Below are 11110 nucleotides of genomic sequence, written 5' to 3' on the forward strand. Positions count from 1 at the left end.
TGTACTTTTTCCATATTCCTATCCTTTTGTTATATTTGCTGTCGCATTATTTATGTGCAAATGACCAGTGCTCAAAGCTCCATTTTATCGCAAAGTAAACTACTGGTACCTAAACAGTTCTGTATATCAGAAAACCAAAGCTGAACTGCCACACAGTACCAAGCGGCAGCCTTAATGCAGTGTCAAGTAGTCAGATTTTATTGGTCATGCAGAGGTGCACAGGATAGCTCTTTATTACTTGCTGAATAATTAAGCTGTGCGAAAACTGAGTATTTATGTAGCTTCAACCACATGCTATTGGCCATTGCTCCTGCCCTCATCAAATGTGGAAGATTATCACGGCATTTCCTATTCTCTTTTTCCTTATTACAGTGGGATTACTGCATGCATAAGTAGGAAACGGATCACATAGGCAATCAAAAGCCAACAATGTGTAAACTTGGAACATTGTACAGTTTGATGACCCAGAATAAGCAGAAATACACCATAAATGATTGACAATTAACTTTTTCTTGACACAGGGCTAGAGCATACAGTAAGCATACTGTATGCTCATACGGTGTCACATCAATTTAAATTTTAGGGTAGCTTTACAGTGTACGCTTCTATTGTTGCATTCTGTCAGAGGAATGGTAATGTTTCGCATGTATAGCAACTAGACTGTCTATATACAGTAGTAAAAATGTGTTAACTGTATTTTTTAATCATTTGATAGAATGTGTAGAACAATAAAGCCATACAATCAAAGCACAGTGATGTGACTTTCTCTGCACATGTTGCAGGTTCAAAAAAAGTATGGCGGAAGCTGTTGCCAAGGTTCCGGCCAGAAAGGACAGCCCGTATAAAAGGGTCCATGCCACTGATCTCTACTACAGGGGATGAACAGCACATCGAGCGCCCTCGACTAAAGCCGGCCTTGTCCCGGAAGTTGGTGCTTCACAACTTTGCGGCACCACTTTGTTGCACGGGTGTGTGGCATTTCTTCCCCTAACATGCCTGCCTGATGTGCCATAAACTACCCAAGCAGTGTTTCGAGGTGTCCAGAATTTTTCCATTGTAGTGTCTACAGTGTCGCTAACATAAGTGGCGTGCAATGGAAACACTGGTAAATCAGAAAAAACGATGTAAGAGAACACTATCGTATACGGGTTCAGATTGTCATAAAAGCGCTTGCCAGACATGTAGAGACCTCCTAAAATGTGAAAAACCACGAAGAAAAGTTTTTCGGCAGCAATATTATCTGATCGCGCGCACTAGTTAGTCCACCATATGCCCTGCTTCCAGGACAAGCGACTGCATGACATCGCATTTCCACTGGCTGCACCTGCATCCGGTGCGGTGTGCTGCATCCAGCGAAACATGTTAGAAATCAGTGGTGCACAGTGTTTTCTGTCCCCTTTCTCGACGCCCACTGAACACATGTTAAACTGTTTTCAAAGCAGAAAAAGAGAGGGAAAGGGCTCTGAACACATTGCATTTTAAAGTGGCTGGTACTGGGTAACGCAAGTACTGTGGCATAATAGATTTGCACCAGGCAACCTGGGCGCCCAAAAAGGCTGCTGTTTACTTGCAAATGGCCAACGTATTGCGAGCATGTTGAAGTTCTTTTTTTATTCTCATCGCTTATTTAGCTAGTGGAGACAGCTTTCACAACTGAAGAAGCCTTGGAAGCATGAAACATTTCACAAAACCAGCTTCAATATATCGTGTCTGCATCACAATTTCATGGCTGCATGAGTGAACCCCCTGGTTAACATGTAAGAGAGTTCATGATGTTTGCCATGCATTATCCACTTTATTTACAGGGTCAACCCTATCTTGAGATTTAAGCTGATGTTGCATTTAGAGAAATTATGGCCGAGAGCCAGCTTTTGAGAATACAGATTGAGCTTGACAGATTAAACGCCAGAACAAGTCGTTGAGGATTTCAGATCAAGAATCTTCAAAGGCCAGTTCATTTAGTGGTGTTAATATTCTGCTCGAAGTTGTTGATTGTTACGTTCATATGGTGCCCAAGCATTGCGGTAACAACTTCACTTGGAGTACATAGCAAGGGTGTATTCAATGTAAGCTGCTGGCTTTTTTTCTGTGTTTTCAAAAACTGGTTTCTTGTTCAATTTAAATTTTCAAATTTTGCATTGTTTATTAGGTGTTGTGTCCTGTTTCCTTTTCCTGCAGCTTCTTAGTTAAACATCTGAATAGTGAACACAACTTGACCTTTTGCTTGATTGTCTAGATTGCATGCCCTCCATGCAAAACAATTTCACTTCAAAACTGCTTGTACCATACTGAAAGAATAACTTGAAGCAACCATAGCCACCAATAACACGCAAGAGATGATTATGAAAATTTTAATATTGTTTTTTGATCTACAGGGTGGCTTAACTATCATGCACCAAGATTTAGAAATATGTAAATGCGATGTAACTAGACAAAATGAAGGTAATGTTTGCCATCGCTTGAAGATAATCTGATTATTTTGTGCATTCTGCCTAATTACATAATTCTTAATTAGTTATTAAATATCTCAAATAATTAAATGAAATGTGTCAATCTAAAGTTCTAGAGCAATATGAAAGCTTCCTGATACACTTTTTTGTTACTGTTACTCATTGTGTGCTACATAAAAGTGTTTTTCCAAGGAATAAGCCTGCGAATACACATAAAGTGTCTTGAGTGGCCAGTCATGTGTCAGTTTTGTGGTGCAAAGCCACGAATACAACTTAAATGGGTTCTTTTAAGAAAAAGACTTAGCTCAGCAAATTATCTTTCTTTGTGCAGCCTGTGGAGACAAGGTTTCTTAGACATGGCCATGGCCCTCAAGGAAGATGCCGAGGCCACAGGCAGTTCCTCCAGTGACCGTGAAAAGGTCCCCTGGGGCACAAGTCTGGTTTGGCACCCCCACCTTTCTCCTGCAGCTTTTCTGTCTACTTAGCTAACCAGGTGGCTCAATGATGGCAAAGGGAAAATAGAATCAACAGCATCAAACACAGAACTTGCTCAAGCTCAATGCATTTTTGGTGTGAAGTTTTTCCCTTATCATTTATCAAAAAACGGGTAATGGTATTCATACGGACACCTCTTTCCCACAGAGAATTAGCAGTAAAAAAAGCAGCTTATGAAGGCTTGAATATTAGCTAGGATGATGTGGCATAGATAGGATAATGATTATGAATGTTTCTAATGAAGGTAGTGGTAGTAGAGTGAATAATCAGAGTTTATATATACATTAAAGGACATTTCGTTCCAATGCCAGAATTTTAAATCATCCCAAATAATTCTTGTGTTTGACAGTCTATGCACATTGAGTGACAGTGCTTCTTGATGCTTGCTTCTTGCTGACATCATTCTTATGCTGCATAATTCACCTGTTATAAATTCCCTATTTCTCCCGTTCAAGCAACTTTACATTCATCATAAGAAACCTCGTAGATGAGTTCCAGAAACTTGCTGATGAGATTAGGGGGCGGCGTGTACTCCAGGCTTAGATATGCATTCAAGAGCCTCATATCTTGCAAATGTTAGAAATACTCCTGCTAAGCAAGTTCTTGGTGTTATACAAGGTTATTTGCAAATACGAATTTGCCTAAATTTAGAAAACAGTCAATCTAAAACATGTCAAGCGATATCGCTGACGATACACACACATTCCAACTGAACTAAATACAAATAAATATAGCACCAAATGCAGAATCATTGGCATGATGCCATTCTTTCAGTGGAATAAAATCTGTCCTGCGTTGTAAATCTGGAATCCTTTATAATCCAGACTACTAAATACTTATGAGGGTTGTGAGGTAAAATATGCATGTATTTATTCCTCGTTTTAAGACCCGATAATGCGTAAACAGCAGTGAAAGAACTGAGATCACAGTACCTAATACTTTATATTGCTCCAGAAATCCGTTTCTCTGCCGATCGCAGCATTCGACACTAACAAGAAGGCACATAACACTTAGGTTGGTGCTATTCACTTTGATTGTTTGGGAACGAAACCCATAATGTACATGTTATGGCCCGACGTGTCATTACGTTTGAACAACAAAAAGTTAGGGGGTTTGCATTTTGCAAAACTGCATGGAGGTTTTTACTGTGTGCAATTAAAATTAGGAACCTTCCCAGCTCATACTAAATGCATTCTCCAAAGCTTTAGGTTATACAGGTGCACTACTTTACACAGAACACACTCTTTTCTCTCGTCACGGCCCACACTCTTAGGCAGAGTTACACCCTTTGAAGTGCCCCTTCTCCCGCACAACGATAATTGTCATCTGCCTTTATGCATTTCCTTTCTTTAACGCTGCGAGCCCTGTGCTTTCCAGTAACGAACGGCATGCGCGTTATCAGCATGATAGCATTCCCGACAGCAAAGTAGCGGGCGTGGCGTTTTCAAGAAAGGAAACGCATCAAGGCAGATAACGATTATTGTTGTGTGGCAGAAGGGACACTCCAAAGGGTGTAACTTTGCCTAAGAGTGCAGGTGGTGATTCAGATTCTTCAAGGGTGTTTCATTGTATGGGATGGCACATCGCGCTTCACTTATTTGCAGAATATTGCATTCCAATTGTGTCATATGAGATAAATCCATTAGAGAGCTTTAGCTTGCCCTAAATTTATTACAGCTGTGTACTGGTAAACTGGCCGCAGCTTGCAGTGCTTGTGGAAAAACAATTGTAACTGCCATATTATATGTAACTGCTGGTGCACAGGCATCGGCAGCAGCAATGGTTAGGGTACACTTGTTTCTTCTATTCTAGGGTATGCATCCTCCACCAGAAAGTAGTTTTTTTCGTCTTCCTCTTCTACCATATTGGAATGTGAAATGGGGTGCAATTTGTAGGGTATACTCTTGCACAAACTTCATGAGCATTTATTCTTGTCTGTGCCACAGATCATTGTTGCTACCACTGTAAAAGCAGGGTGCCTGTTTACAGCACCCGTAGGGAACAATCTGTGAATTTTTAAAGAACAGTAAGGATAATGAATAATCGAATAATTTTTAGTAATTTGCAACAAATTTAGCACTCTTTGCTTTCCACTACGGTGTTTTTCAACCTCTAATGTTGGCACAAGGTTTGACTGCAGGATGTCATTTTGTGTCAAAGAGTGCACTTGTGCGCATAACACCTAATCGTAAAGATTCTGCTGCACAGAATGTCATTAGCTTTCGTATGCATTGGTCACTATCTCACAAACCGGTTGCTCCTTTGTTAGTTGGAATGTAGCATTTATGCAAAGCACATTTGATGTTCTAACAAAAAGCATTGTGCCCTCTTATCCCCTAATTCTCCTCACTTGATGCCTAGTCTTGTAATAGCATGGTTGACACCATGAGAGTCAGTGTGGTGAATAATTGTGTCTGGTGGGGTAGGGGGTGTACGTTAACTTAAGCAACTTTTCCAGACGACTTGAATCAGTATTGTGCAATGCTGGTTTTTTTTTCAGTCACTGTTACCAAGTTTCACTTTGGTTGTGGCAACAAGTATAATGTAGTTCGCTAGCATTCCTGCCAACACATATAATGTGCAGGCGTCTGTGTTGAAAAAAAGACCAGCTAATGGTTTGCCAAGAGCCAAGGTCCATTTAGACCATTAAATTTTGAACTTACACCAGTGGAAATAACTGCTGAATGAAAGCACACCCAGAACTGGCCATAATATTTTCTTCTATATAACACTGCTGAAACTTTGAACTGCATTTGAACTGGCTTGTTTAAAAAATGACCCATTTCCTTGTTCAAGTAAGACAAAGGTTCCACAGGAAGACAGAAACTTGAAGCTGTCAACAGCAGCATGAATATAAACAGCGCTCGACGTTTTGCAATCTTGCACCTGGTTATATTATCCATCCCATTTTTTTTCCACAGGCTGTTCTTTACTGTTTTATGGTCATACCCAGTTTAATTTTAATGTCCCTATTTTTTAATATTTGGTTAATATATCTTTTCTTCATCGGCTTTCAACCAAGTATATATTCATAATGCGCCTTCATTTACCACTTGCAGTGATCTTAACCAGATGCATCTTGATACAAAATTTATTTTCCTTAATTCTTCGTTTTCCTTTTCCAAAAGTGCAAACTGTTTATCTTTATACCTATTTTGTCTTCTGGGAAGATTAGGTCTAATGGATTAATGACTGCTTACATGGGTACATCGTTTTCTGTTTTGGTCACCCCTACTCTTGGCAAGTACTGACAGCATCGCCCATACCCGCTCCATCACAATCACCACTGCTAAGCACACCCTTCCTTCCTTTATTTTAACACTTTGGCTTCTCTTGACCTATTATATGCACCAGTCACTTCTCCCCCAATGAGGCTAGGGGCCAGTGAGATATGCAAAATCCAAAACAACACAGCCAAGGAAAACATTTGCTACCCTAATGACAAGCACCTATGTCGAAATGTTGGCTACAGCAACATCCCTTGTTCCAACAATGTTGATCTACTTACATGTTTTTCTAACACCGAAGTTACTGCTTTGTCGTGTTCTGTGATTATACTTTTTTGCCGCTTTCTTTAGGATGGATATTCACGAATACTATTTGTTTCTCCTAACAGCAGCAAGTTTATCCTTGCAAGCGTTTGGAGGCAAGAACAACTTTCACCAGAAAGAAGTGCGAGACGAGTGATTGAAGAAAATAAAGTTGCTTCTGTGATCTAAGAACTTGAGGACTGAAATGTTGCACCTTTCTGTATATATGCTATGCAGTGCATTCATATCACAAAGTGCAAAGTGTTTTATCTCTGCAGCTATGTCAGTGTGTTGGCAAGACAATTTTCTCAATGGTGACCTGCTGCTTTGACTATGAGCTGCCTTCATGACATTTGCATTAAAGGAGATGTACTATCGTGGACAAAAGTACCCTGGAAGTGCGAGTGATGACCAAATTGCATTTCTGCTCAAGACCGCTGAAAACAGTGGGTCACGAATGCACATTCTGAATGCAGATGGTGGCACGGCTGATCCCAGCAAATAGCACTCCAATAAAATTCGGTCGACTCTCGCACGTCCTGGGCAATTTTGTCCCCGATGGCACATTCTTCGAATAATGGATATGCTCTGCAAGATGAAATACGGGAAGCACCTGTACTTTAACGGATATAGTACAGATTTAGCATACGGAGTCTTTCGTTTTCTGAATACGGCAAGCACCTGTATTTTAACGGTTATAGTACAGATTCAGCATACAGTGTGTTCCGTTTTCTGAATACGAGAAGCACCGTACTTTAACGGTCATAGTACAGATTCAGAATACAGAGTCTCGTTTTCTAGATACAGAAGCACTCGTATCTTGTATTACGGTCTCTCTTTTACAGTTGTCCGTTCTACGGAAATGACCGTTCTTAATTTACGTTCCGTTTTCTGAATACGAGAAGCACCGTACTTTAACGGTCATAGTACAGATTCAGAATACAGAGTCTTCCGTTTTCTAGATACAGATGCACTCGTATCTTGTATTACGGTCTCTCTTTTACAGTTGTCCGTTCTACGGAAATGACCGTTCTTAATTTACGGAAGAGTGTTCGGTCACAAATTACCAGCAAATTTTCTGTAAAGTAAGGAAAATTTTTTTTTACAGTGTAGGGAAACTACGGAGCATGTTTTATTAGAATGTGAAGACGTCTACCCAGCGGTCGATTTAGGCATCACTGGCCTCCTTGAAGCCCTTGGGTTCAGAGGGAGCAGTGGTAAAGCAAGCATGTCCGCAATAGACATTAGTAAGAGGCGACTGGATGATTGGTGGAAGAAAAGTAGGGAAACGACAAAAGATGGAGACGTACAAAAGCACAGTTCGCAATAGGGGATCAGAAAATTTGGGCGTGGTAGTTCATAGTGTTTTCTTTTGTGTCTTTTTTCATTGTTTAACCTAGGTAGAATATTAGGCAGTATAGTAGCAAGAGCCTGGTGGCGTAACCCACTGCCTCGTTCCAAAGGGGACGCTCATAACATCCATCCATCCATCCGGGTAAGCACGCAGCCGAAATGAGCGCCTGGCCAGCCTCGCGTCGGTTGCATCCCTACCACCGAAGTGAAAGTGAGCCCGTTTCGGGTATCGCGCGCTTTCTGCGAGCGTCAAAGAATGAATTTTTATCATGACAACAATGTTATTTCAGCCCACATCGTTACTTCTGCGAAATTTTACGGGCCCAGTTCGCACTGTATCGAGATTCAAACGTGTTGCGTCTGTGCGCATTTCGGGAGCTGGCTAAGGGTGTTAGGGGCTAGTGGGGGGCTTCGAAATAATTTCGACCACTTCGGGTTCTTTAACGCGCACTGACATCATACGGGCCACGGCGGCCGCATTTCGATGGGGGCGAAATGCGAAAACACCCGTGTACTTAGACTTAGGTGCACGTTAATGAACCCCAGGTGGTCCAAATTTCCGGAGTCCTCCACTATGGCGTGCCTCATAATCAGAAAGTGGTTTTGGCACGTAAAACCCCATAATTTTTTTGACATCATACGGCGCACAGGCGCCTTGCATATCGCCTCCCTGAAAATGGGACCGTCGTCCTCGAGATCAGCAGTCAATCACCCTATGCGTGCCGTAAGACCTGTAAACTGCAGACATTACCTGATAACGTCTGGACGTGTTTACAAACCACTTTTTGTATGCGCTTGCAGACCTGTAGCATGTCATTTTGACGCTCATATAAGCAATTTACTATGATTGCAGACGGTGAAGCAACAGATCTGGTCATGAAATCGTTTATTTACAAGTGAGGAAAAAAATTTAAAACACACAAGGTTTCAGTGTTTTCCGTTTCTTCTCACTGCTCTGCTGATTGACACCTTTAAACAAAAAGTGAATCTTTGTGAAGCAATAAAAACGTATAACTGAGGCTGTCAGGATAGCAGAATGGTCTAGGCAACCAATATTTGATGTTTAACCAATTGACTGCAAAATCTCGGCCACAGCTTTGGCATGCCAGCGTGTTACACTGAATTAAAAATTATGGGGTTCTACGTGCCAAAACCACTTTCTAATTATGAGGCACGCCGTAGTGGAGGGCAGGGGCGTAGCCAGGGGGGGGGGCTTATGGGGCTTCAGCCCCCCCCGAAATTTTTTCGTGCTGTCCATGCACCGCCGACCAAAGCGACCCCCGGCGCCGGAAATCACTCTGGATTTTGTCTAGAATCTCTAGATTGTATACTTAAATATCTTGTTGCGAGGTTTTGTGTATACATGCAGTGAACTTTGTTTCCAGTGATACCTTTTTGTCCTTTATCAAGCCGTATTTTCGCATTTGTATATCCCATTGTATCTTTGCATTTCTAATGTAGGAGGGCGAGTCAAATGAAAGTGCGCCTGCCCTAACCGCGCAATAATGGTTCGGTTCATTATCTGCGAGGTATGCGCGTAGGAGAACGGCATGTCTCATTTGCAAAAGTGGCACGCAGGTGTGAAGATAAATATTCTTTAATGCTCTCATACACTGGGTTGAATATGGTTGCGTCACATAATGGACACTTCAAAAGTTGAACAGCTCGGTGTCACGAAGTTTTTGACAGCTAAAGGTGTTTCCAAAACAGAAATTAATCGCCGTATGGCTGCCTTTTACGTCGAACACGGCATTTAATTGACCACTGTGAAGTGTTGGAGTAAACGGTTTAAAGGACGTTGTAAAGACATTCCAAGACAGGGCCAAAACCATCGTGCAATCACCCCCCACACAATATCAAAGGTTCATGAGCTGATGAAACAAGAACAGGAGGATAAGCATCGATGAACTGTCAGACCGTCTGAACATCAGTCACGGTTCGGTTCACGCCATAATTCATGAGCTTCTCGGTTATCGGCTCTTTGATGCGCAATGGATCCCCAAGATTTTGATCCATCGCGAGAAGACGGAGATGTTTCGCGCTGCCTTGACTCATCTGATCGGTTATCACAATGAGGATGACGACTTCTTGTTTGCAATTCTGATTGGGGACGAATCTTGGTGCCACTACTACGAACCTGAAACACGACGGCAAAGCTTACAGTGGAAACATTCGAATTTACCACGCCCAAAGAACGCAAAGGCCATCATTTTCGCTGGAAAAGTGTTGTTGACTTTTCTTTCGGCCGTCAGGGTCCATTACTGATAGAATTTGCTAAATCTTGAGAGGCAATCAATTGTTTCCGATATTGTGAAACGCCAGAACGACAGTGTGTCGCAATCAAGAACGAACAACGTGGAAAATTGACGAATGGCATCATCTTGTTCCATGACAATGCCTGTCCCTACGTCGCTTATGTGGTTAATACAAAACTGGCAAAGTTCAAGTGGGAAACGCTGCAGCATCATTGAGATTTTTCACTGGCCATTGCATATATACAAGAATGTAAGCACGGTTCTTGAATGACAAAGTTTCAGTAACATATTTCTCCTCAACTTGTTCAGTTCTTGAACGAAAAAACCAGTCAAAAACACAAAGGACAAGAGAAGAAGTTCACGACACAACGACAACATCTTCTCTTGTCCTTTCTGTTTTTGACTGGTTTTTTCGTTCAAGTGTGTACCAACTGGCCCAGATTTCAACCCTTCTTGTTCAGTTCATTCCCTTTTAATTTTTCATATCAGTGGCATGCACTGCTTTCCTGGTTACGAACTGATATAGTTCTAAAGTTCGTGTGATATCTTCTTTACTTAGATAGACAAAAATATGGAAGCATTCATATCAGTTACTTTGGGCAAAATTTTTGGCACATACCAGTATATTCTTTTATGAAAAAATACGTATTTTATTGTTTTGACTGTGCGTAGCGTTCAAGAATTCGTTTGCAGCATCTTTGGCAATGACAATGCAGGTATTATTCATGGATTTGATCCCTTGACAACTTGTTTAAGAGGAAGCTTTAGCTCGGGCCCAATCCGACGCGGCCTATTCAAATACTTGTAAAACGCAGAAACGCTTTTCTTAGATAATCCTGCTAATCGCTTTTATTGAAATTTGTTGCATTTGAGAGAGAAAGTTAACTCCTAGTTCTGTTGGAAACAACTTCGATTTAGGGCCTGAATTTTGTTTAAAATATTTTGAAAATTTTGAAAGCTTGAAAAAATAGAAGCACGACGTTTACAAACGAATAGCTATGCATGAAGAACAGACATTGTGGTTCTG

At 41.3% G+C, this 11110-nt stretch overlaps 1 long non-coding RNA gene across 1 annotated transcript; it reads left to right on the plus strand.

The window, feature by feature from the left end:
- The first annotated feature begins 846 nt into the window (after window positions 1-846).
- LOC139051615 (uncharacterized) lies at window positions 847-6588 on the plus strand. The gene is made up of 3 exons (XR_011509435.1): window positions 847-968; window positions 2782-2943; window positions 6565-6588. It is a non-coding gene; the product is annotated as an uncharacterized lncRNA (long non-coding RNA).
- Window positions 6589-11110: the final 4522 nt, after the last annotated feature.

This window comes from Dermacentor albipictus, unplaced genomic scaffold (genome assembly GCF_038994185.2).
Source record: "Dermacentor albipictus isolate Rhodes 1998 colony unplaced genomic scaffold, USDA_Dalb.pri_finalv2 scaffold_13, whole genome shotgun sequence".
NCBI classification, from domain to species: domain Eukaryota; kingdom Metazoa; phylum Arthropoda; class Arachnida; order Ixodida; family Ixodidae; genus Dermacentor; species Dermacentor albipictus.